Source organism: Carassius gibelio, chromosome B2 (assembly GCF_023724105.1).
Source record: "Carassius gibelio isolate Cgi1373 ecotype wild population from Czech Republic chromosome B2, carGib1.2-hapl.c, whole genome shotgun sequence".
Classification (NCBI taxonomy): Eukaryota; Metazoa; Chordata; class Actinopteri; order Cypriniformes; family Cyprinidae; genus Carassius; species Carassius gibelio.
Genome location: NC_068397.1, coordinates 16,339,844 through 16,367,767, shown reverse-complemented (window position 1 = coordinate 16,367,767; position 27,924 = coordinate 16,339,844). Strand labels below are relative to the sequence as shown.

The 27,924-nt window shown below is 41.0% G+C and overlaps 1 protein-coding gene across 2 annotated transcripts in view; it reads right to left on the bottom strand.

The window, feature by feature from the left end:
* ppp2r3a (protein phosphatase 2, regulatory subunit B'', alpha) overlaps positions 1-9,411 on the bottom strand; it is an 80,211-nt gene extending 70,800 nt beyond the window's left edge. The window contains exon 1 of one of the 2 annotated variants that reach the window (XM_052548385.1): positions 9,243-9,411. The gene's annotated coding sequence lies outside the window, so the exon portion shown is untranslated. Of the gene's footprint in view, positions 1-762; positions 902-9,242 lie in introns of those variants that run through there. The other variant, XM_052548386.1, reaches the window with a different exon arrangement.
* Positions 9,412-27,924: the final 18,513 nt, after the last annotated feature.

The following is a 27,924-nucleotide window of genomic DNA, read 5'->3' as shown; positions in this document are numbered from 1 at the left end:
GTTCTCAGGTCAAATATTTATCTGCGATTAACATGCGATTAATTTCGATTAATTAATTACAAAGCCTCTAATTAATTAGATTAATTTTTTTAATCGAGTCTCGGCCCTAATTTCTAGATAAGGATTTTTCACATTGAGAAAAATTGCTATCCTGGGATGATTTCGATTTTTAAGTTAGGCACCAATCTTTTGAATAAACATTTTTAAAAAATGATCAAATGTTGTAGTTTACAAACATTTACATGACATAATTTCACTCTTTTCCAAGTCCTTTCCAAGCCTAAAGAAAATAATAAAAAATTGAACAATGTAAAAAATAAAATCTCTTTTTCTTCAGGTTTTCTATCATAGTGGGATCGTTGATGGTCACATAAGGCCTTCATTGCATGAAATAACACAAATCTAGAGCGCAGACATTCTTTGAACAATTTCTATTAAAATATCTCCTGTGTCTTATATAAGAAATAATGGGCTTAGAACAATATAAAGGTAAATTATGACAAAACTTTCATTTTAAAATGTCTACTAAAAAGGAAACAGTAGGTCAATCTTACACACATAAAGCTTTTCTTTATCTTTTTACTCACTGAAGCTTCGAATTTCAACCCACAGTGAATTCAGGCTCTCTGATATTACTTTGTCCTTCTCTCTTCACATCCAAATCTCATCCTCAATGTTTCTTATTAACTGCAGCCAAAAGAACATCTTTGTAGTTTCATGACAATCCTTTAGTGTAAGATGAAAAGGAGAGTGAATACATACCTTACGTTGTCAAAAGAACCTGACAGGCTCTTGATGTATTTACCAAAGGCTTTCTGACCAAAGCTTCACCTGGGAATCTCCCATCTTAGATCTTCTCAGTAACCCACCATCCCTCCCTATGCCTGTAGATGTGTTTTTATCTGTTCATCTCTTCATTTCAGCTCCTCCAGAGCGCTCCAGTTAGGCCACACCTGTGCCGGGGCGCAACATCTGTGCAGTCAAACTTCCTCTACTCTTAAATGCAGCATAAAAGTCCCCAAAATCCCCCCCTATTGTGCCAAAACAAGACCTTTAGGGAGAGAGCGGAGAAAGAGTGAAGGAGTGGTGATTGGGAGTACATTATTGTCCATGCTCTCTGCTCATTTTGCCCATCCAGCTGCAAGAGCGTTTGTAGCCATGGAAACTACTTAAACGCAGCCTGAAGGAAGTGTGTCATTGTGTTTTAGCAATGCAGCAGAATAAATAGATTGAAAATAAGACCACAAGCAGCTAAATACTAATCAGGTTTGGACCCAAGGTCTTTTAAATAATGCACATAATCATTTGCACAAAAGCCCTATAGGCTTTGATAGCACAAGCGATCATAAACATGACATTATATGTGAAATCAGGCATGTTTAGCATTGCACTTTTACCTGATTAGCAGCCAAGCATTGATATTACAGTCATATCGACATGTTGCAACCTTCATGTAACAGTGTGTTCCTTATTTGGGACCCCACCCACTATCAGGGCGTTTTCCAAGGAACAACCATTAAGATCTTTCCAAAAAATAAGCCTGAGCTCAGTTTATTGCTGGCAGGCAAACAAACGTCAGCTTTCTGCCTACTAGTCTCACAGTAATGAGGTTGTATTTTGCATTTACATTTCAAGAAAACATAGCACTGACTTTTACAGGAAACACATCAGCATTCGACAGCAGTCCTTGACAGGGTATAGCTGTTTTGGGCAAAAATGTAAACTTCTCTTCCATATAAAGCTAGATATTCATCTGGTAAACTATCCATGAGGCCTTCAGCATGAAGCATTTCATCCTAAATTTAAATCCAAATAAGCAATATACACAAATCTAGACATTAACAGCCAAATTAACATTTATAATTCCAAGTTCCCACAGCGATGACATTTGTAATGTTTAACCTGATTATTACTTTCTCAGAACATGAGACTGAAATGTCAGAGCTAGGCTACAAAGGCTTGTTTTCCTCGTTTCACCCGTCGGTCTGTGTGGCTCTTCTATGGTCCACAGGGGTGTCATTACTGGTTGTACATGCACTGGAATTGTGCGTACTAGCCTGCAAGGCAGAACGGATAACAGCCACCCTGAGCTCCATCTCAACACCCACGGACCACCTCAGCATGGCCTCAGTCTGAGATAACATCCACTCTTATCCAGCAATCAATAAACCACAACTGACTAAAAGCCATCCCGGTATCGGGCCCATCAGCGTCGGATGGAGGTAGCGTTCATAAACAACCCTAGCAGCCGCCATGACCCGCATTTATGGAACGTGATGAAAGTTTTCATGCTTGTTTTCTGTCCTCTCACTTTCCCCTAGGGACAGATCTGATTTATGATTTCTGTTCCCCCCACAGAGCAGCGGAGCCATTAGGGTGAAGAAAGAGCAAACGAATGCATGGAGAGCACTTTCCCACTGACACGATGAGGAGGGCCGACTGTTGCGACCCCTGTCCGTTCCACAGCTGCTGGAAGGCTCTAAACAACAACAATTTCACATGTCCAATGACCAATGAGGCTGTATGGGGATGGAGAGAAAAACAACAAATGATTTAGGAATCCTATTAGGGTTTGTTTCCTTCTAGTCCAAGCATGATTTAAAGTATTGTGGCCAACGAGATGATAGAAGGAGGTCATACTCCACAGAAGCAGCAAACAAACCCTAGTGTTATTTTAGTACCATTGAGATTCTGTTGTAGTTTTTATTAATGGTTTGATATTTTTCACATATTTCCACATAAAATAATTTTCTGACAGTGTCAGAAATTCAGCATGATCATCACAGTATGACTGCTGTTTGATTTAAGTTCATGTTTATTTTATTTCAAGTTCAATTTGTAATGGCTTTAGTTTCAGTTAACTATAATAACCCTGCAACCTCTTGCATGTGCTAAATAGCTTAGTATCCACCGGTCATTGTGTTCTTCACTGGTGGTGACGCTCAGAAAGAAAGTAAACAAGGAAATGGGGCGGCAACCCTCTGATATTACTATTCCACATGCTTGCTGTTCACATGGACCTAGTGCAGCCTCTTTCCATAATAAAAAAGAAAGGAACATTTACTGGCATTCTATCAGTTCTCATAGTCAATGTAAAGTTCAAAAATCCCAATTTAGCATCCTTTACCCACAGCAGAATTGTGCCAGAGGAGACTGATTCCCACTGTTAGAGGCAACGCCTTCCATAAAACATTTAACATGGCCTTATAAATAAAGTAAAAAAACTACAAAGGTTCTCTGCCATTCAAGTAGAGCAATAAGAAAGGCATGCAACCAAAGCCACACAATAGCTTTGTTCTCGTTCTCTCTCAAATTTTGCCCTCCTTCCTTTCTAATTGTCCTGTGGAACTCTTGGCAGCACTGCTGGCACTGGAAGAATGTCTTTGCTTCCATGCCTGAGTACTGTACACAAGAGCGCAGTGTTAGAGCGGCGGACAGTGATTGGCCGTTTAGCACATGGACATTTTACTCATCCTGCTGCATTCCACATGCTACGGGCCTGTGAAATGACACCTGACCAGAGCTACCCCGAGGAAACACGTCCCACTGTGAGCGTGAAGGAGCTCAGGAGCTCAATGGGCTCCTCTCCAGAAATGTGCATAATGTAGCCTTTATGAGAAAGATCTGTCGCTGGGAACCCTGTAAACATGCCACAAGCCCTAGTTTGGTATTGTTTTAGAACGAAGCCAGGCTGAGGATTAGATTACTTTGCAAGTCAATGAAAGGAATACACATTTTTGAGTTTGAAAGGACAGTTTTGTCATTTGCATCAAACATAAGTTAGTGGCATGGCCTTGTGGAAATGGCCACCCACCTCATTGTGCATCTTGTTCGCAGCATGTGGGACAATTCAGTTCTGAAACTACAGTACACTGACAAAACAATGATCTCCACTGTCTGACTGACAATCGAGTAAACCTGTACCATCACAAGAGACAAGATAAGACAATTCTGATTCCATTATGTCATCTATTCTGTTTGAAATGTTTGTTTAAACATGTTCCTAAGCTTATTACCAACCTGTCAGTCACAAAGCATGTGCCTTTCTGGAATCTGTATGATGTCATAAGCATAGAAACACATAGAACACACATAGTGTATTTATCAGAATGTTAACTTGCTATTCATTAGAAAGCTCTCCTTATAACCTCATTCATTCCTCCCTATTACTCCACTAACACAATACACTTGAAAAAAAGTGAATGAAAAAGAAAAAAGAAAACACTCAGTGTGGCAGACGGCCGGCAGATGCTATCTTCTGCTGAGATACAGGAATTCATTCATTCAAGTATTCTTTTGAGACTTGCCATTGAGTACACATTGGTCATATACTTGTTACTGCACAATTGAACAAGTTTACTCGACAATGTGCACTGTGATTTCAGATACCACTACAAATGGCTGGTCCAAAATGTCATAGTCTTTGAGAAGTCCCCTTTTTAAATAGTTAAGTACTTCACAACTATTAAAAAAGTAGATGTTCTATGGTATGAATGTGCGTAACAGTTATCAGTTGTGTTGCTTTACTCTTTTACGAATATTGAGAAATCGGACATGCTATTCTTTTCACATACTGTTTTTGACCAAAGGTTTGGTCCAAAGTTATTTTAGGAGGCCTACTTTTGGCACAGGCTTCACGTCAGGTGTGCTTCCATGATAGCTTGTTTTTGCAGCAGAGCTAAAATAATTAGATATGTCAGCAACTTACTAAACCAGCCAAAATGTTCTCAAGAGACAGGAGCTTAGCCTTGTACTGATTTGTACAAAACAGTAATCAAGCTAACTAGTAATCTAGACAGATTGTCATTAGTCAAACAACTCTGCAGCACCAAATAGATGTCCATCATTCACCAGCTCAGATGATATCTATTTCCAGTTTATGAAAGCCTCCTCTCAGTAAGACAGACTCACCTCCTCATTAGCTGTACGTAAACCTGCGGCATGCGCTTTTGCATTTCACTTGAGCATCCTGCATTACCTCAAAAGGATCATGTGAATCACAGGAAAACCGCTCTCCATTTATAGATGTTCGCTGGGTAAGAACAGATAAGCAGTTACTATGGCAATGCCCGAGTTTTAAATAAGTTGCAGGGAGCAGTTTTCAGATTTTTCACTCACCTGCCATGCAAATCCGAATGCTTGCAGTGAAACTCTGCATGCACACTTTCCAAACCATATCAGACTGAATAGATGAGGCCCAATATGAGTTATGAGCGGGAGTGTCCACAGCCCGCAAAAGCAGCTAAGGAATGTGCATGTGCCAAAAAAATTAAATGAGCACATCCTAAATAAAAGGGCAATAAATAATTAATAGATCATATTGTTGTAACAACAGCTTGAGACTTGGCAAATAAGATTTCAAGAGTGCAGGCTGTCAAAAACAAATAAAACACTAAATGGACTTGTTTAAAATGATTTGTTTACTTTTGTATTGTGTGGTTACTATCACACAATGTGTGTAAAGCATGATTCATTGACGATCACACCGAACTGTGCATTTTCTCAAGCAGGCCTTTCAGCCTCCCTTGCAGGAGTCGGAATGATGGAAAAACTCCAATCTAAACACTCTGCCCTCTGACCAAGCAGTAAACAAACTTCAACAGCATTTTTCTCTCTTCTGCATGGCGCCAAATGCATCTGTGAAAAGACACAAGTCTATAAAGAACTGTGGGAAAAGGACCTTGACCCTGAGAAACACTCCCTTTACACCAGGGAATACTTTCCCAAATCCCCATCTGCCCCACTCTACCTAGATTCCACACTACAAATGGCCAGATCTCAACAGACCCTGCAATAATGTTAGAGCCTTGCCAAGATCAGTTGTTATGGTTTCCGAAAGATTTTGATCATAACCCCTCAATTCCACCAGGCATCACCAGAAAGCTGTCACATATTATTCTGCAAGCTTCAGATCTCCAATAGCAGCGAGTCGCGAGCTGCTAGTTTTATTCAGTGCACAGGCAGCAGTGTTTTGTCTGTGCTGTATGGAAATAACAGCAAAAGGAGCAGGGCCTCACACAGCTAGAGCTTTTTTGCATCTAAATTGAACTATATTCAGAATCAGGAGCTTTCTTGGGAAGCCGTCCCCTGGAGGAACGCTTGTTTTCTGAACATAGTCTCTAATGGATGTGGCACAGAAACCTCTTGATGGAGACTTGACTAGTTGCCTGAGGGTTTTTTTTTAATGCTGCACTTGAAATTGCGGCCATTATCGACATAAACCTTCCAGAGGTGATCCATTTTAATTAGCATACAATGCACATCCAATGCAATGTTTATGCTGAGAGAAGCTCACAGAAGAGATGAACCTGACACGGTGTCTTTCATTGATGCAAACATGCTGTGCTTACCAAACCATTTTGGTTTATAAACACAAGCCGTGTTGTAATCCTAACATATCATTACAGATGTCATGCTCATAATGGAGCGGGTATGCAGTGGTTTATGATAGTGGTTGGAAAAAAATAATGAATGAGCAATATGAACAATGTCACCTGTTAACAATGGAAAAAATAACTCAAACAATGCATCTAAATATTATCTTATCTAAAAAACATACATGCTATTAACACCAAATATTTCACCCCTGTTGAATTTTTGGTACTCTCCTTATGTGGTAAGAGCAAACAGACTATGGCCCTGCTGGAAGTTTGAGGGGTTTCGTGGGATGGTCAGTGCTGTCTGCTCGTCCTGAGGATCTTGTCCAGGTGTGGCCTCCATGAAAGTCACTTAGGTCCAGCTGTCACTTCCTGTCTTGCATGATGGGAAACCATTTATACCTACAGCATGCAAGCATATAGCAGAGCTCTCCGTCTGTGACAGTTTACTTCCGAGGCACTCTGTGGCCGAAGCCGTTTACATCCAAAAAGACCTTCACAGATCAAGCAGTCCTGACTTCCCTCTACTTAAAACCTTGTATAAATTGAGCTCTTAAACAAAACAAGTAGTAAAACCCAGAAATAGACTGTACTGCCCAGTAAATGTTTCTAAATATTACGAGGTTTGCATTGCTTTACTAAAAACAAAAATGAACGGAAGCAGATCGACTATGCAAGCAAGGTAATTGCATGCCTCGGAAATTGCTACGTGCAAGCCTTCACGAGTAAGTGCAATTCTGCATGCTTGCCTACATGCACTGCAAAAGATCACTGACTGGGTTCATTTCAGACTCTTCAAATGGTGTTTTAAACATGATTTTGTTAAAAGTGATGTTACATACAACCAAGTACAGTCACCCATACTCAGAATTCGTGCTCCGCATTTAACCCATCCAATGTGCACACATACAGCAGTGAACACACACTCGGAAGAGTGGGAAGCCATTTATGCTGTGTCACCCGGGGAGAAGTTGAGGGTTTGGAGCCTTGCTCAAGAGCACCTCAGTTGTGGTATTACCAGACCGAGACTCGAACCCACAACCTTAGGGTGAGGAGTCAAACTCTCTAAACATTAAGCCACAACTTCCCCAACATGTCACCATATAGCATACAAAATCAAAAAGACTATATTTCCTGTAATATATTCCACTAAAACAGTTTGAAATAAATTAATAAATAAATTCTGAGGGATCGTGTGAGACTGAAGCCTGAACTAATGGCTACTGAAAATTTAGCTGTTGTCTCAGGAATATATTACATTTAAAAATATATGAAATAGGTTAAAACAGGTCTTCTGAACTATTCTAAAGAGTTCTCCTAATATTCTTCAACATATGTTTAATAAAATAAACGCAGCTTTGGTGAGCATCATTCCAAAGATAAAAAAACCTATTTAAAATTACAGACCAGCATATATTTACAATCAAATCCCATGCGATCAATTGTTATCCAAGATGTGTCACTCTAAATTATATTTGTCTAAATGCAAGCAGCCTTGTGGGATCTAAAAGACAGACTTCTGTGCAGGACCACACACATATACTGTAGGAGGTGCCCAAAAAAGCATCATTGTAGGGGTCAGTGGTTCAGCTCTGGCCTTCATGTGGAGTTTAATGAGCTTTGGTCTATAGCAAGCAGTGGGGATGGGATACAATGGGAAGAGCCGAAAACCACAGCTGACCAAAACCTCACCAATGCACGCCGCTGTGGCTTGTTGGAAGCCAACCAGACCCCTTCAGTCCCAGAGTGGCTGGATGAGTGGACAGGAATCAAATCAAGTGCCAAATGACTTCAATTTCAGTAGGAAGCATATTTTCTGCATATTGTACCGCTAAATAACTAAGTCTTGTGAAGGAGGAAAAAATATTGTGTTAGGACAACAGGCTGTGATTGACCCAGAACGATCAATTCTGGCACTTAGGAAGTGATTAATTCAAGGGAGCGCATAGCTCTGATCCAGATCTATTTTGGGCTAATTAGAGAGGAAACGATCCCGAGACTGCCCAGTCATCTCAGTATCTGTCAAGTTATCAGGCTAGTGACAAAGAACAGAGCACAGCTCAAGGTTGCATTCGAGCAGGACAGGCATGCATTTAGTGCAGGCGGGATGCCCAATTACACCCACAGCAGAGAGACCCCACCGGGATATTTATAAAGACAGCATGACAGAGATCTGATCTTTCCAAGATGCACAGGACATAAGTGCTGTGCCAGTTCCTACTGCTCAAGAATGAGTTAACAGCACCTCAGATCAACTAAGCATTTAGGTGAACAGTGTGAAAGCAAAAACAAATGCTTGTCCCTTCCAGCCAAAAGCAAACTATGAAACGGTTCATAACTTGTTTCCAATTTATGTAGCTTGAGGAGGGAAACGAATGCTACACATTCATCTTACAGTTGTAGATCTTGTAACTCTAAGAAATGTAACAAGGAAGCTAAAAATTCTGTCATTCTGGTAAATTAACACATTAGTCAAGTGAAAGTGACATACATCACATAGTACAAAAGCAAACCTACAAACAATCGTAATTTAATGTGTCTGTTGAATACAAATAAAAGCAGGCGTGTACAGCAGTCAGTCAGTTTACTGCGCGCGTGAGTATAATACACAGGCGATGCGGTAAATCACTCCACAATAACAATACATCCATGAAACTCTGATATCGTCTCAAAACAACCAACCGTGACTTTCCTCAACGCCCAACTTCGATAATAAAGTCTGTTTGAACTTCAGCCCTTCCCTTTAAGTCACGAAGACGTTTTATTTGACAACCACGCGTAACTTCTACTTAAATGTACAGGGCAAGTAACTGTTATTCATGAGCGGTAAAAAAAAAAAAACTCTATAGATCAACAAACACATACCGTTCTGCTCCGGGTTAAGGCTTTTCATCTGGGCTTTTAGGACAGTCCGATATCCATCGCGATAGTGTTATGTCTAGCATATCAACACACGGTTTTGTGGAGTAACAGTGCAACGCCTCGCCGCTCAGACTCTGCGTGCTGACAGCAGCCAGTGCAGAATGAGCAGAGCCACAGAGCAGCTCCTCACGAGCACGCTGGGCGGGAATATATAAACGAAGACGAAGAGCCATAGAGTGACAGAATGAGAGATAGAACCAAAGCACGATAGATAGATAGATAGATAGATAGATAGATAGATAGATAGATAGATAGATAGATAGATAGATAGATAGACAGACAGACAGACAGACAGACAGACAGATAGATAGATTGATTAAGAACTTTTTTTAAATAAATAACTTTCTTTTTGTCTTGACAGAAAAAAAAAGTATATAAAAAATCAATCAGGCAAATAAAAGTCATCATCTTGAACGCAATATTTTCATATCCTGCTGACTTCAACAAGGTAACAAAACTATAGTGAATGCTAAATGTGTGTGTGCGCGCGCGTGTTTGCGTGCGTGTGTGTGTGTGTGTGTGTGTGTGTGCGCGACCGTGTATATTATAATTTGAAACAGGCCAACTGTGCCTTATAATTTATAAACTAATTATGCATATATTCCCTTGGTTATGTAGATCCTGTTAATAGAAACACCAGAAAAACAAAAATGATTTATTTAATTTATGTGTGCAAAATATTTTTACAAGTATATAATTTTCTGACTGTGGTGAGCACAAGGGGGCGTCCCAATGGATTCTGGGCCTATTGTATACGTCAGGGCTCAGATATGAAATTAAGCAAATTAAACCATTCCTCCCCTTGGAGTTATAAGGAGTTATTCACACATTCTTATTCTGTGTCAACGTATTTACATTATGTGATAGATTTTTTTAATGTTGTGTACATTATGGGACTTTTAATTTAAAAAACAATAAGGTTCTATCTACACAGTCAAATGGAATACTAAAACTTTGAAGCTCAATATCTCAAAACTACTCGGAATGCAGATAAAACCTTATAATTCCAAGGGGACAAATTGTAAATGATCTAAACACATAATGCACCAATATTAATATATTATGTATTAATGTAATGTATTCATGTATTAAAACATATATTGTATAATCCATCGAAGACTTTTAGCTAGATTCATATCTGAAAAGATTTTCTCAGTGCATCCGAATTCTGTGAAGCATTCTGAAAATTATTCAAACAGATGGCTGAAGAGCAAACCAGGTAATATCAAAATTTCTTCTAAAGAATATGCAATGTTATATAGTGGCAATATATCTCAAATGTATTCATGATAGTCCATTAAAATGTTCATGCTCAATAACTATAAGTTGCATTGTAAACTCATATTATTATGTATCTATATAATTTCAGATTCAACCAATAAATGTAACTTCTGATGAACCTACTGACGAATTACATTGAAAAGACAAATCGTCCCCTTGGAATTATTAAGGTTCTATCTGACATTTTTGTCAAAATTGAATTATTTACATATTCTTATTCAGTGACAACGTATTTCTATTATGTGATAGATTTGTTAATGTTCTGTACATTTTGGGACATTTTATTTAAATAAACAACAAAGTTGTTTCTATACAGTCGAAGGGAATGCAAAAACATTGAAGCTCAAAATCTCAAAACTACTCAGAATGCAGATAGAACCTTATAATTCCAAGGGGACGAAATATAGAGATAAATAGAGATAAGAAGAAATCAATATAGTTACATATAGTCGGCTATATCAGTGCAGAGGTGAGATATAATTGCTACATCTGTCACTGCCATGACTCACCAATCATTCTGCATGTAGGTAGAAACCGTATTATACGGTTTGCCTGTAATTCATCACAAACTCTTTGACCGCTCGCCACAGATTCTTTGACGTTTTTTCCATAAAGTATGAATTTAATCCATTGAAGAGGATCTAAGCTCAGCTTAGCTGCTTAGCTGTAAAGTTTTAATGAAGCACAGAAGATTAAACCACACAACTAATGAGCAAGACACACTTATGCAACCACACACTCATGGTTATCTCTGTGCCCCCTGGCTGTCTCTTCTCGTCTCTCGCAACAGATAATAAAGAGTATTTGGTATACAGGCACCTGACAAGGTGTGCAGGTCTATTTAAAGCTAATGGGTCTGTTAAGCTCAGCTGAGCCTGCTTCAGGCATCAGTTACTGGAGAAGACATTTTTCATGAGAGAAGTGCATGGAGGGGTTTGGTCCCAGTCATGCCTGAAATTCTAAGGTCCATATTCTTGATGAAAGTAGAGATCCTTCATCTCTCTCCACCTCTGCCCTCCTCAGTCTCCAGCTGTCACATAGTCACCACCAGCCGGTTTTCTCACCCCAGGCCCACACTAACCTCCAAGTAAGAGCTTCTCCATTATACAGTTTCACTACACGTCATAGACTAAGTAAATGTGGCAATGTCATGACCCAAAGAGACAGCTAGACAGGCACTCATTTGTCTTAAGGCACGATTGGGGCAGAAATCCAGTGTGTCTATTTCGGAAACACTCAGATGAACAATGATGCACCCCAAAAACAGGTCACACCAAAGAGATTAGCTTTTACAGTCCAAAGCTTTTGATATATTTGCTGTCAGATTCAGACACAACTTAGAAGACAGCTTTGTAGCTAAAATAAAAATCAATATAATTGAGGTGGAAGACACATTTTGGAGAGTAATTTGGGAAACACAACTGAGAAACTGTAATGTTTTATGACTCCAGCGAAAGGATTAGAAGAATATAAACTGTGTATTCTTCTTTCTTTTCATTGTGGACCATTTTTGGTTTGTTACAGGACTAGCAAAATTTTCAGCCATTATGTGCATATATCATTTTTGTTGCATGCCAGATATTTCACAGCTTGTTAAACTGCTCTGTCTGCCTCCCAAATGGACAATGTTGCACAGTCTGTTCCTGAGGCGAGCCATTTCTAAACCTTCTCCCTCTCTATAAACATTTCAGAAATGCAATATACTGATCTATATTTTTTGGCTCTTTTTTATATATAACTATGTAAACAAATCCTGGAAGGTATTCTAACTTTCTTGTAACCCATCCAAAAGTGCATTAGGTTTCCTGCTATGTGTCAAAACACAGACACAATGTTTATAGCCATTTAAGAATTGAGTCCAATGCACACTTCTGGATTTGCTTGCATATACTGCGCCATTGGGCCTTTCACACAGCAGGAACCTTTTCATGGTACCAGAACTAATTGTGGAACTACCCACTTTTTCGAGAGCTAAAGTAGCTCCTACTCCAGAGCCGGGTCTTACCAGAATAACTGGTACTGACCGCAACATTGATTGGCCAGATGCGTTCGAAAACGCCCTCACTCGCCATGATTTAAAAAGCTGTGTAAACATACTGCAAACATTGTGTCAACTTATTTAGTAAGTATGATGAACAGCAATAATTGTGTGGATGCTGAAGTGCAGGCACTTGTAGAAAATGTAGCACTGCAAGTTGTCTTTGGAGATTCCTTCTTTCCGTTCTTTCAATTGCTTTACATATACATCAACATTACATGTCCATTATTGTGAAACCCACGAGACACAACAAAAAACACAGCTCCGATCACATCTTCCTCCAATCTCCTGTTATTCTTCTTTGTTAAGGTTTTTGAACACCGTGCACAAATGACATCGCTGTCGACTGGTGTTCTGTCGATTTGTCCTACCCTGTCAGATTTTGCTGCCTCCCATTAAAAAAATGGGTAGCACAATTTTAAATGAAAGATGCTACTGTAAAGTTATGGTTTATTAACGTCTACACCTAATGCAAATATAGTAATTTTGTGTTATGTTTGTGGTTGTAGCTAAAAGGGATACATCTACAGATTAGATTGTTTTTATTAAAGTCTACATCTACCCCAACCCTAAACCTACCCTTACAGTAATGCAGATAGATTAAATAATGTTGTTCAGCATGAGAAAAAGGGTGCAATATTGACGTGCGTATCCACAGTAAACCCTGGTAGGAATGTCAGGACACTGGCTGACGTCACATCCTAGTACACACTGTCAGTGCGAATGCAACCCTTTAAATGGTACTGGGAAATAGTTCGCGCAAAATCATCCCAATACTTAAGCGCTGTACATTTAGTTCTAGTTCTAGTTTAGGTTTTATAAAGATTTGAGATATTCCCCAAGACAGACTTTCAGTAATATAATAACATCCATACTAATCACACTTGGCATCCCTCTGAACCAAATCAGATACATTTTCGAATGTTTTTAATATATATAGCTCTACAAAAACAGATCACAGATTGACCTTGAATCCATATGGCAAGCAAATGAAATAACAGAATGTTTAAAGAAAAGCTGAGCTCATTAGAAAAGGCTTTCTCTCGGTATGAAAGCAGTAAGTCGAGCCACAAGGTCAGCCCCTCACCCAAAATCAACATTTGCAGCAGAGGACATGAGATTCCTGGAGCCTTTTGGTTCTAAGACCCCCATTCGAATTACACTTATAGGACATTTTGCATTATCATTTGTTTGTTTAGCAGGTGCTTTTATGCAAATAAGAATACAAAATAATTTCAATTGCAAAAGGCTTGCTAGTTAGTGAATCAAGTTAATTTTAGATGATTTTAATGGATTTCTTGAGGTGAAGGTTAGGAGTTCATCCCGCTACTGATTTTAATTATGAAATAGCATGAGTGGATGCAACAAAAGTGATGTTAAGTCAAAAAGACACATGTCTGACATGTTTTTGTCTTTCATTTATGGAATATTCTGCTTTCCATGGTGAAATCCACACCACAGTTCTGCATATAATTCAACCACTGCAGCAATTTCTGCTGAAAAGGTTATCTCTTCAATTTACTTGAAATGATGAGAGAAAATGTATATAGTGCAACAATTATAGAGAAAAATCCATTATTTTCCTTCTATGCTTGCACAGAGTAGCATTTACTGTATGTAGTGTATTCAAAGTGCATGGATTTATTTGTCCTCCATACAAATGAATGCCAACACTTCCATTGACTTGGTTTGTTTTCTGGGACTGTCCTGCTGTCCCAGATCCGCTCACTGAATTACTGGCCCCGCGTCTTTAGTCGCAGCTGTCTGTGTTCTACGACTGCAGTCAGCCTACAGCTTGGACGGAACATCAACAAGGGGAGGGGACTATATATCAAAATTGGCCGGGCCACAGAGAGGAGCAAAGCCACCATCAGGATTCAATTAAATCCCAGAGGGGCCGGTGGGAAAGAGAGTGGAGAAAGACAGAGGAGTCAGCTGCTGAGACGGAAAGGAAGTAAAGAGCTCTTTCACTCAGGAAGAGGACTAAATGTCAAGAATCTGGTGCGCTGCCCGTTCTTCATTGTTCATAATGAGAGATGGTCAAAGTCAGGCCACTGGGCTGCTTTTGCCCACTGGCAAATGAACACAGTCGCCATTGTGCTTCCATGTCAGGGGTCAGCGCTGAAGCATGAAGGCCTCCACATCAGAGAGCTGGACCCCAGCCATGAAAGATGACCCAGCTGGCTCTGCCTCAAAGCTGTATAAGTAAAATGTTCTCCGGTCCGCACAGAATGACTCTAATGAACATGATCTTTCTTCTCATGGCCTTTTAATGAGCATAGATTTGTTGCTACACTCTAACCCTCCTAGTTCTATAATGGTGTAAAACAGAACTTCTCAGGTCACTGGATGTCAGGTGAGGGAGGACTTTAAATCCATGCCCCAGAGGAGCACAATTAAGGCAGTTGTTATGGTTGTTCCATTCTATCAAGTGTAAATAATGAATGAAAAACAACCAAAGAAGATAAGCAGAACTGGTGCAGTGGGATAGCAGGGAAGAGAGGAGCCAAGAGAAGCTGCTCCTAGTTTAAACTAGGTATATAGTTGTCAGAAAGCTTGTTATAATTAGTGTTTACTGCATGTGATGCCAAACTCTCTGTACCCAGTGCAAACTAAACAGTCAGAATGACAGCTTTACATGTGGCACTCACCCCATGCTCATACCCACAGCAGAGAAAGCTGAAAATACACACATTTTGGTATCACTTTATTTTACAGTCCTGTTCCTCATGTATATGTACTTATTATAGTAATTACAGTAGCTATGTAATAACTAGGCACTAACCCTGAACCTACCCCTAAACCTAACTCTAGCCCATGTAGTTACCTTGTATTACCAGAACTTTCTTAGATAAATACACTGTAAGTACACTATAAGTACATATAAGTACACGTACTGTAAAATAAAGTGCAACCAACATTTTATTAGACGCAATCAAAATCTTGTAGAGGTGTCTCTTCTAGGTGATACATATGCCTCGTCTTAACAAAGGGACGTGATAAAATGTATATTTTTCTTGCACTCCACTATGAATTTTATTGGAGCTTTCTCACCTCTTAAAAGTTGAAACTCAGTTTAAATAAAATAAGACAGATAGATAGAATGGTCAATGCAAACTCAAACTCTTGTACGTTTTTCATGTACCTACTTTGGATACATAATTTCTCACTCCATTTGTTTCAGACATTTTTTCCTTTTAAAAAAAAATAAAAAATACTGATTAAAGACGATGGAAGTTCATAGAAGGTCTATGGTATACCCCATTCTGTCTGAGCCAAGAATAACAGTGACTTAAGCCTGCTGGATACAGAATAACTTATTAAGTGTCTGCTTTAGTAGTCTGCAGGATGACAGCGGCCTGTATTTCCAGCTGCTGAGTCCAGAAAGTACAGTCCTAATCAAAGGCTCTTGATCCAATGCCTTGGTGGCCCTGAAAGCCACAGCCATATCGAGCACTGGTAGACAAACCAGAAACTGAGACACACACACACACACACACACACACACATACACACAAACACAGTTTTTTTCCATATGAAATTTTATGTTGAGTGAAGTACCAGGATTTAAATTTCAGTATTGCTTTCTCCTGCATTACCACAGTCTGGCTTTGGATATCATTAATAAAACACTGACGTTAATTCAAACATTTTTCTCAACCTCATGACAGAATCGGCCTTATGAGGTACACTGGAAAAGTCTGGGCAGTCACGTAGGTGGACAGTATCCTATACTTAAACAACATGCTTCAGAACTGTCTGCAAATCCAAAGTAAAAAAAGTTGATGATCTGACGTGTTAACATGAGGCTGAAATACAAGTAGAAACTGTCACGACTAATGGCACCGGCACAGCTGGACATGAAATGGCACGGGGCGATGTGTTCATTCTATCATGCTGATGCAGTGCCAGTTTTGGTGTGAAAGGCCCCTTAGCTGAGCACAGACGTTCTTTCTGTGGCTACAGTTGTTATTATTTGACCTTTTCAAATGGCATTTATGTAATATGTAATTGCTATGGCACTATATACGGAGTCACAAGGGGAAAATAACAATTATCTCTCAAAATGTAAGGGTCCTATAATAACAAGTTCGAAAATAGCATCAACAACTAAAGCACATTCTGTATCAACACTAGCTGTCTACACTCTCTGTCAGTTTCACACCTTTCCTTGTTTGACTGTTGGCTTTACTATGGAAGCTTGTTTCAGCCAATGAATAAAAAGAAAAAAGGTTATTGCAGCTTTATATCTCAACAATTTCTGACTTTTTTTCACACTGACTTCATAACACTCAGTTGCGAGTTATATTATTGCATAATATAAACTCGCAAATGCAGGTTAAAGTCCAAGGTTTTTTTTGGGGGGGGGGGGGTTATGTTCTCAGAATTGTGAATTTACATCACAATTATGAATTTTTTTACCTGCATCTGTGAGTTTATATCATGCAATTCTGAAAATAGAAGTCAGAATTGTTATTATTTTTGTATTCAGTGGTGGAAACAGGCTTCCATACTTTTCTGTGTAAGCTTATGCACTGTTCTTTTTTCCCCCCAAACAAATGAATTGAAAAGCAGCTTTGTTTCAGGAAGTGGGTTATGTGACGAACCAGCATGACTCCTTTTTGGTTTACCTTAAATGGCTTCGGGCTGCTGTTCTGTTCACTAACTAATGACCACAGACAGACATGTAAACCTCCTTTCTGTGAGTCTTTAAACCACCTCTTTGAAAATAAATTGCACTGCAGCCAAACTATGGACTAGAATACAAACGCATAAATCTTACAGTTTTAGGCTGCTACTCCATAGAGGAGGACTGGCAACTCAGACAATACTTCAGCCAACAAACCTCAAAGGGATCATTTACAACTGATGAATCACATCTCCTTGTATTTCTGTGAGCCATTAAATAAACTGCTAAATAAAAAACCCATGAGACAGTCAATACAGCGTGGAAAGACTAATACTAAGAAAGTTTTCTCAAGAGGAAACAGATTAATTTCAGAAAACAGAAGACTTAAGCTAGCTAGTTTTCTAAAACATCTTAAAGATGTTTTGTTATATAGTAAATTAGATAATCAGAATTCATATAGTTTAATAGCTCTAGCATTTATAGTGACAGATGATATAACACTTTGTTACCATCATATTTGACGTTCTTGGTGTGAAAAAGCCTGTCAGGAATCACTCGACAGAATCCAGTAGCGAGTAGAAATAAGGTTTATTTAAACAGTCAGTAGACCAAACAGAATTGCTTGCAGACAACGGGCACCAAGCAGGTCCTAGGGAACACAACAGCTGTAGAGTAGACTCCAAGCAGGGCAGACCAGAAATGTGATGTGCTGAGACGATCCTCAAACATAAGCAGACCACAGATCAAGCAGACATATAAGCTGGATCTCCGAGCAATCCAAGAGCGTGACCAGAACTGCACAGAACAGAGATCAGAACACAGACAGCAACCCAAACGATCTGACACTGAACCTGACTGACACAGCCCTACATATAGGACTAGTAAACGAGACACACCTGCGACTGATCTGATTGCTCGTCAGCGCAGCTGGCGCTGATAGGCAATCAGATCAGTGCAGTACACACAAAATGAGCAAGCAAACCTGTGAACCGTGACATTACCCCACCCCCTAGGAGCGTCACCTGACGCTCTCAGAGGGTCCTACCTGGCGATTGTAAGCATCAATAAGGGAATGATCCAATATGTCCCGGGCAGGTACCCAACTCCTCTCCTCCGGACCGTAACCCTCCCAGTCCACCAAGTACTGGAATCCACGTCCCCTCCGCCTTGAATCCAGGATACGATTAACCGAATAGGCTGGTTCCCCATCTACGATTCGCGGCGGTGGGGGAACCGGGACAGGCGGATTTATAGTTGAACGAAAAACGGGCTTGATTTTAGATACGTGGAAGGCGGGGTGAATCCTCCGGTATGCCGGAGGGAGTTTGAGGCGGACCGTCACCGGACTAAGAATTTTGGTGATGGTAAACGGGCCGATGAATTTAGGAGCTAATTTTCTACAAACGGAGCGGAGAGGAATATCAGCAGATGAAAGCCACACTTTTTGACCAGCGACGTAGACGGGAGGTTTCGACCGGTGGCGATCGGCCTGGACCTTAGTGCGCAAACCCACCTGGAGAAGGGTCTCCCTGGCCGTTCTCCAGATGTCTCTGCACCCCTGGACGAATTCGTGAGCAGAGGGGACCGCGACTTCAGATGCCAGACTAGGAAAAATTGGTGGCTGGTACCCTAAACTACACTCAAACGGAGAAAGGCCCGTGGACGACACTGGTAATGAGTTATGCGCATACTCAACCCATGAGATATGCTGACTCCAAGAGGACGGATTCTGTGACGCTAAACATCGTAACCCTCGTTCCAAATCTTGGTTAGCCCGCTCCGTCTGACCATTGCTCTGGGGATGAAACCCAGAAGAAAGACTGACATTCGCCCCCAGCAACCGACAAAACTCTCTCCAAAATTTGGATATAAACTGGGGACCCCTGTCAGAGACCACGTCTGTCGGGAGGCCATGGATACGAAACACGTGGTCTATGACAGCAACTGCTGTCTCTCTGGCTGATGGTAATTTGGGCAGAGGGATAAAATGCGCAGCCTTCGAGAACCTGTCCACCACAGTTAAAACCACTGTGTTACCCTGTGAGGCAGGGAGACCTGTAACGAAATCTAGCGCAATATGTGACCAGGGTCTCGAAGGAACTGACAACGGTTGAAGGAGCCCAGCAGGAGGGCGAGTGGAAGACTTACAACTAGCACAGACCGAGCAGGCCAATACAAAACGACGAGTGTCACGAGCCATAGTTTGCCACCAGAACCGTTGCTTAATGAGAAAAATGGTGCGATTTACTCCTGGATGACACGCCAGCTTGGAACAATGACCCCACCGAATGACGTTGGACCTCAATTTCTCTGGCACAAATAAACGACCCGGTGGACATCCGGGCGGAGGCACTACCCCATCTAAGGCCATGCGGACCTTCGACTCGATCTCCCAGGTCAACATTGAAACCACACAATTATGTGGAACGATGGACTCGGGAGAAACCGGGCGTTCAGATTGGTCAAAAATACGGGACAAAGCATCAGGTTTGATGTTCTTGGAACCTGGACGATAGGAAATGGAAAAATCGAACCGACCGAAAAAAAGTGCCCACCGAGCCTGCCTAGAGTTAAGTCGTTTGGCGGATCTGATGTATTCAAGGTTCTTGTGGTCGGTCCAAACAATGAAAGGTACCCCCGAACCCTCCAACCAATGACGCCATTCCTCCAAGGCTAACTTGACTGCCAACAACTCTCTATTACCAATGTCGTAATTACGTTCAGCGGAAGACAAACGATGAGAATAATAAGCGCACGGATGAACCTTGCCGTCCATAGAGGAGCGCTGGGAGAGAACCGCACCTACCCCCACCTCTGACGCATCGACCTCCACCACAAACTGACGAGAGGGATCAGGAGCAACGAGAATGGGGGCTGAAACAAAGCAGTTCTTGAGTTTAGAGAATGCAACATCAGCTGCACTAGACCACCTGAAAGTCGTCATGGTGGAGGTCAAGGCTGTTAGAGGCGCGGCTAGTTGGCTATAGTTGCGAATAAAACGCCGGTAAAAATTGGCAAAGCCCAGAAACCTCTGCAGGGCCTTGCGGGAATCTGGAGTTGGCCAATTAACCACTGCCTGAATCTTGTCGGGATCCATGCGCACCCCCTCAGACGACACGATATATCCTAAAAAAGGAACAGACTGTGCATGAAAAGCGCATTTCTCCGCCTTGACAAAAAGTCCATTCTCCAACAGCCTCTGAAGCACTCGTCTGACGTGCTGAACGTGTTCCTGGAGAGACGAAGAAAATATCAATATGTCATCCAGGTAAACATATATGAACTGATCAACCATGTCTCTCAGCACATCGTTAACGAGTGCCTGGAAAACCGCGGGGGAGTTGGAAAGACCGAAAGGCATAACCAAGTATTCAAAGTGCCCCCTGGGGGTATTAAATGCGGTTTTCCACTCATCCCCCTTCCTGATGCGGACCAAATGATAGGCGTTACGTAGATCTAACTTGGTGAACCAAGAAGCACCCTGCAGCCTCTCGAAAGCTGAAGACATCAGCGGCAAAGGATAAGTATTCTTTACCGTGATGCTGTTCAACCCTCGGTAATCAATACAAGGACGCAGGGAACCGTCCTTCTTGCCCACAAAGAAGAATCCCGCCCCTGCAGGAGAAGAGGAAGGACGGATGAGTTTGGCTGCCAGAGAATCAGAAATATATTTCTCCATGGCCTCCCTCTCCGGAGTGGAAAGAGAGTATAATCTGCCCTTAGGCGGAGACGTACCTGGCAATAAGTCTATAGCACAGTCATAAGGACGGTGCGGAGGAAGAGAAGCAGCTCGGGACTTACTGAACACCTCCTTCAGGTCGAGGTACTCCCCGGGCACGTTAGACAGATCCACCTGCTCATCCTGCAACACAGAACAAGACACAGAAGAACACGCAGACACCAAACAAGATGCATGACAGTTATCACTCCAAGACATGACAGAGTTCTGACGCCAATTTATGTGAGGGTTGTGCAGTGTGAGCCAAGGGTGTCCTAACACCACAGGAGCCAATGCGGAGTCAATAAGGAGAAAGTGAATCTCCTCAACGTGGTTACCCGACGTGATCAGACTCACCGGTCCGGTGGAGTGGGTGACCGATGACAGGAGTTGTCCACCCAGGGCATTAACTGAGATGGGGTGAGTGACGGGAATTATAGGTACTCCCAGACGAAGTGCCAGGTCACGGTCCATAAAACTCCCCTCAGCCCCGGAGTCCACCAGAGCCTCACATCGATGATAAGAGGAGCCCCACTGCAGTCTTACTGGAAGGAGTGTCGCTTCACGAGAGGATTCATCCCAGGATATGCCACCCGTCAGTAACCTCCGTTCTACTGACGGGTGTTGGCTTTTACCGGGCACTTAGACGCAAAGTGACCCCCGGCTCCACAGTATAGGCACAGTCCTTGCGCTCTTCTGCGCTCCTTCTCCTCCCTGGAGAGACGAGCTCTGCCCACCTGCATGGGTTCCGGATTGAACGAGTCACCAAGCACATCACCTGAAGGAAAGACCGGATGGACCTCCATATCTGGAACTCGACCTCGCTGCACCAGAAGACTTCGACGTTGTAACCTTGTGTCTACTCGGATAGCTAGATCAATCAACCCATCCAAAGTTGCAGGTAGCTCCAGGGTGTATATCTCATTTTGGATGCGGTCGGCCAACCCATGCAAAAACATGTCCCACTGCGCCTCTCTTCCAGATAGAAGGGTAATGACAAAAGCCACTTTAGATTCCTCAGTGGGAAATGATGAGCTCTGAAGAGAAAAAAACAAAGAGCATTTTGTCAAAAATGATCGACATAGATGTGGCTCACCAGCATAGGCAGCAGGAGGAGGCAGACGGGGCTCCGTATTGTAGGTGCGATGATCCGTGGGGGGAACAGCGGGTGGTGGAATGGGCGCAGTGGGCACGTGGGCAGGCTCGACTCTAAGATGCTGTAACTGCTTGGTTAACTCCGATACTTGTCCCACCAAGGCCTGTATTGCTCGACCAGAAGCCATGATCTGTTCGTCTTGTCGATCAAATCGTGCATTATTATTGTGGAGGGCTTCTCTCAGTTCGTTTACACTCGCTGGATCCATAACGTGGTCAGATCGTTATGTCAGGAATCACTCGACAGAATCCAGTAGCGAGTAGAAATAAGGTTTATTTAAACAGTCAGTAGACCAAACAGAATTGCTTGCAGACAACGGGCACCAAGCAGGTCCTAGGGAACACAACAGCTGTAGAGTAGACTCCAAGCAGGGCAGACCAGAAATGTGATGTGCTGAGACGATCCTCAAACATAAGCAGACCACAGATCAAGCAGACATATAAGCTGGATCTCCGAGCAATCCAAGAGCGTGACCAGAACTGCACAGAACAGAGATCAGAACACAGACAGCAACCCAAACGATCTGACACTGAACCTGACTGACACAGCCCTACATATAGGACTAGTAAACGAGACACACCTGCGACTGATCTGATTGCTCGTCAGCGCAGCTGGCGCTGATAGGCAATCAGATCAGTGCAGTACACACAAAATGAGCAAGCAAACCTGTGAACCGTGACAAAGCCCTGACTTTTGTTTAACTAAAGTTTAGGGTCACATTTTATTTCAAGGTCCAATTCTTGCTATTAAAAATAAACATAAACTATGACTTTTGCCTCAATAAACTACTAATTTGCTGCTTATTAATTATTAGTAAGGTAGTTTTTAAGTTTAGGTATTAGGTAGATTTAGGGATGCAGAATAAATTCATGCAGAACTTGTGCTTAATAAGTGCTAATAAACAACCAATATGTTAATAATAGTCATGCCAATAAGCAACTACCAAGTTTAAAGTTAAATATAAGGTTTTCAAAATCTCTAATGAAACATATACATTTGTGTAAGAAAAGAAAACAAATAATACACACTTGAAGGCCCTTTTCATAATTTGCATACTGCCTTTGATCACATTGTGTGCAGTAACTGTTCAACTTCCGGTGAAGTGATTATATAGCTATTTCACTTGAAGCACCATTTGTACTAGATCTATATCAGAACATACCCTTAAAAAAACATGCAGGAAAATCCTAAAGAAATTTAGGTTGAAAGCAAACAGAGAGTTGAATGGAGATTGATCATGGGCTGAAAAAGCAGAAGCAATAAAAGGGAATAGCAGAATAATAGCCAAAGCGAGAGGCTGAGATCTAGCATGGCTGAAGGTTGTCAGCTGACGTTCTCGCGGCTGTTGATGAATGTCTGCAGTGATGTGTGCGAGGCTCTGAGCCAGGCTGCTTCTTGCTCCAGCACCCATAAATACAGAGCAGGCTGCCTGTTCAGCCCTCAGCCGCCACCATTCTGCCTAGAAAATGCAACACTCTTCCCTCTTCTTGCATCACTCTTCTCCCCTCCAGAAGAGTGAGGCCCTGGCACAATTTAATTATTGTCATGTATGTCTCACAGGAGGTTCAAAGTGAAGGCTACCTACTACTATGATCCCAGAGGCAAACTGGAACTAATAATGTCTTAAGGGATCACAGTAGCTGACTTTTGAAGCACCAACAGTAGGGATCAAACCGTAACGCTCCCGGCTGGTGGCCCATTTCTCTTACAATTCCTGTCTGATTTTGATCAGCCCACACTATCATTACCATCAACTTCTACTATCACTGTCCTCTCCCTTTAATATCACTCTTTTCTCTCGCCTCTATCGCTCTGATCCCGATTTAGAGATAGCAACAATAGCAGAGAAAGAACTGCTAGAATCCTGAAATTTCTAGACAACACGACTGTCAAGACGTTTCTAATAGCAATAACAGGCAGATCATTCAAATGCTAATCAGTCACTGTGTGCCGATCGAGAAATGTCTAACCCTATATAGTTCGTATTTGGATGGAGCATTTCATCAATATGTCATGTTTAACAAGAAGAGATCAAAAACAGCTTTGAAGTGAAAGATCTTCTCTGTTGTAGACTGTATCTTCTTCCATCAGCCCTTTGATTACATGGAGATCTGGAGCGGAATAAGGGCAGCTTGCCGAGGGGAGTGTCAGTGTGGAATTTGCAGGAATCTGATCTGGATGACTGTACAAGCGTACCTTCACTCCCATGAAACAAGCCTTTGTGTTCAACTCCTTCAGTGTGGCACCGCTTGGCACAGGACCAAGAGTGAGGAAGAGCATTACTCATTCCTCCTGTCCTGTCACTTATCCCTCTCTGATTTGACAAAAACAGACTGTCCTGACAGAAACGACTTGTTTTGAACAACCTACCATGCTAACCTACACATAAAGTCTAGTACAAGTTCAAAGAAATAAACAGACACTGTAATTCACTGTAAACATTAATCTAGTATGCATGTGTATGTAAGACATTTTCGACGACAGCTGCAAGTTGTAACTCTTCTAGTGCTGATTTCGGAGACAGGAATTTCAGACTGCACACCTCTTTATTTGCCGGAGATGAAAAACAAAAGCAAAACGTGCATGTGTGTGTGTGTTCTCTGCCTAAAACGGATGTAGTAGGGACAGTGGAGCACCTTCTCTGGTAAAATGGAAGCAGATGTGCACAGAAAAGCTTCTATTGTGTGGACAATTAGATGTTTCCTTGGCATAACGGATTTTCCTTTTCTGCAAGAAGTCTTTCTGATCGAATTGTGAAGGCTATGGTAGAATACAAAAACGAAGCCCACGATGACATTTAGGAAAGCTGCTTGAATTCGCTGACTGTAGCGCAAAGAGATGGATGAACGTTTTCAAGACAAAAAATAAAAACACCCCAAACCTGTATGACTTTCTTTATATTTTCAAGCACAAAATATGTGTTTTTTGTTCATACAGTGAAAGTCAGGGGGATGTTAAATTTAAAAATGTATCAACGATACTTACTACATTTTATTAAGTAGGCTTTATATTACACCTAAAATATGATATGACATAAAAGTAAAAATATGGCATCCTAAATCACAATAGTGAGTTAAAATCTAACTTAGACGTACATACTATGTGTGAAACATTTAAGAAAAATGTGATATTTTGTTTGGGCTGAGAATGGGATACATCAACTCTGCCTGTTTGTACAAGTTCATCGTGACATATGAATGAGGAGACAGGTGTAGGTTAGCGTGGCTCGGTTGGGATGCCTGAGGGTTATTTCTACATTTTGCAAGACACTGTCATGCTTGGATTACTGATCCTCTGCGCTCTGTTCCTTCCTTCCTTCCTTGTTGTTATATATTTTTAGAAATTTGTAAATGAAGCTGCTAAATCGAGGTTGAAGGTAGGCTAGATTGATTTTGCACATCCTTAATGAGCTAAGTATCCATAAACATGACAAAACATGGTATTTTAAGATTTGCAGGATTAATTTACTGCTCCAGTCCATTTTCATTTAAATGTTCCGTGATTCCTTTATTTCCGCACATTGTTACCAGAATCCAGTGTACACTACTGCTATGGAAACTAACTCCAGCATGTAGTGACCAAACAACTGTCCAGCTGTATATCAACACTGTACTGTCTTTAATTAAATGCTCTCATGCTTCTAAAACAAATTCCACATTAAATGTTTAGCCAAAAATATTGTCATAATTTACTCATCCTCATAATGTCTTTTAAAACTGGTGTGACTTTCTTTCTTCAGTGGAACTCCAAAAAGAAGATATTTAGCAGAATGTCTAAGTTGCTTGATTCCATGCAAGGACAAGCAAGCAAGATTTGATTTCAATAACAGTACCATAGATATTAAACAATATCTTTTTTATGATTTGAAATGTGTATTTACCCTCAAAACGATCTCAAAGTAAAAACAGGTGTTAAGATTTTGGGGATTTTTGTGGTGGTTGTGCTATAAAATTAAATTATTATAAAATGAATTCAAGTGATGAAGGATTTTGAATGTTTGACAGTAATCAGTGTTGAGTACTACTGTAATGTTAAGCCTGCCTGCTTTACCTTTAGAAAAGTAAACAAAACTTTACAAACAAAAAACTTTAATAAAGTAATTGATTATTACATTTATAGGGTAACTTGTAAACCGTAACCTATCACATTTCCAAAGTAACCTTCTCCGCACGTGCTTATGTTGAGCTTTTAGGAGTTTGACAGCTGGTCCCCAATCATCACTTTAATAAGAGAGCAGCTCAGACATCCTGCTAAACACCTTGTTTGGATTTTCACAGAAGAGAGTAAGTCATACAGGTTTGCAAAGACATGGAGTAAGTAAACGATGACAGAATTTTAATTTTGGAGGTCATTTGTTGCTTTAAACAGCGGTGGGGCCTAGAGGAGTAATCATCCGAGCTCAGATTCTAAATTTCATTTCTCTTGGGGCACGAAAGCTCGGTGACTCTCAGTCAAAGCTGCCGATAGGGGTATCAAAGAACTTTAATCTCAAAAACTCATTAAAGTCGCTCTGTTTTGGATTAGCACAGTAAGGGCCTGGACAAAAGAGTCTTTTGACTTTTAAGGACTTTCTGTGACTTCATCTGTCCTCTCTCTTCTCTCAGTTGGAGCTGCGGTGAATGAAGGTTGGCCGATGCTTCTCTGCTGATTGGGGCCAGCAGTGCAACTCAAGCCCAGAGGAACATGATGAGAGATGATGTCATTGTGAGTAGAACAATCTGAGTCTCTCGTTCAGGGTGTATAAAAGATGCCCCATATGGAGAAATAAGCCTCCTGTTTTTTTTATTTTCAACTGTTCAGAGGGCCAAGTGTTACTGATCCAAGTAACACCATGTGAAGGGAATTATGGGAGATTTCTCTCTCTAGTTGTCTCCAATCACTTCTTTTGGGTGTTTCCCTGGATTTGCCTTCAATGGCTTTGCCAATATCCATTATCAAAGCTTATAAAGCAAGTGTGAGTCTTTTTACAGTTGTTTCTTTCTATTGATGTGAAATGGGGTGTGTTTCTCCCTAAAAGGGTGTAACACCCTTTCAAATTTTATGACACATCAGTGTATTGAGATCCAGCAAGTATTTTAAAAATAAACAACACATTTGTATTTAATTTGGGGATTTTTGGTGATAAAATTAATGTAAATAAATAAAATAAAATTGCATGTTGCCAAGCTTTAACTTATTCTAGATAATTTCCAAATCTCTGAATGTGATTTTAATATGTGGAAAGTTATTTATTAAAGGAACACTCCACTTTTTAAATAAATAGGCTCATTTTTCAACTCGAGTTTTGCCATTTTTTAAACAAATTCAGTCAATCTTTGGGTCTGGTGGTAGCACTTTTAGCTTAGCTTAGCATAGATAATTGGACTGTTAGCATCTTGCTCAAAAATGATCAAAGTGTTCCTATATTTTTCCTATTTAAAACTTGACTCTTCTGTAGTTACATCGTGGACTAAGACCGACGGGAAATGAAAAGTTGCAATTTTCTAGGTTGATATGGCAAGGAACTATACTCTCATTCTGGTGTAATAATCAAGGCAACTTTTCATTTTCCATCGGTCTTAGTACACGATGTAACTACAGAAGAGGCTAGTTTTAAATAGGAAAAATATAAAAACTAATTCTGAAGTAAATGCTAACAGTCTAATCCAGGGTTGCCAGCTCTCACGCATCTCACGCCAGATGCGTGAGAGTTGGCAACCCTGTCTAATCAGATTCAATGATCTATGCTAAGCTAAGCTAAAAGTGCTACCGCCAGACCCGGAGATTGACTAAACGGTTTCAAAATGTCATTTCAAAAGCCAA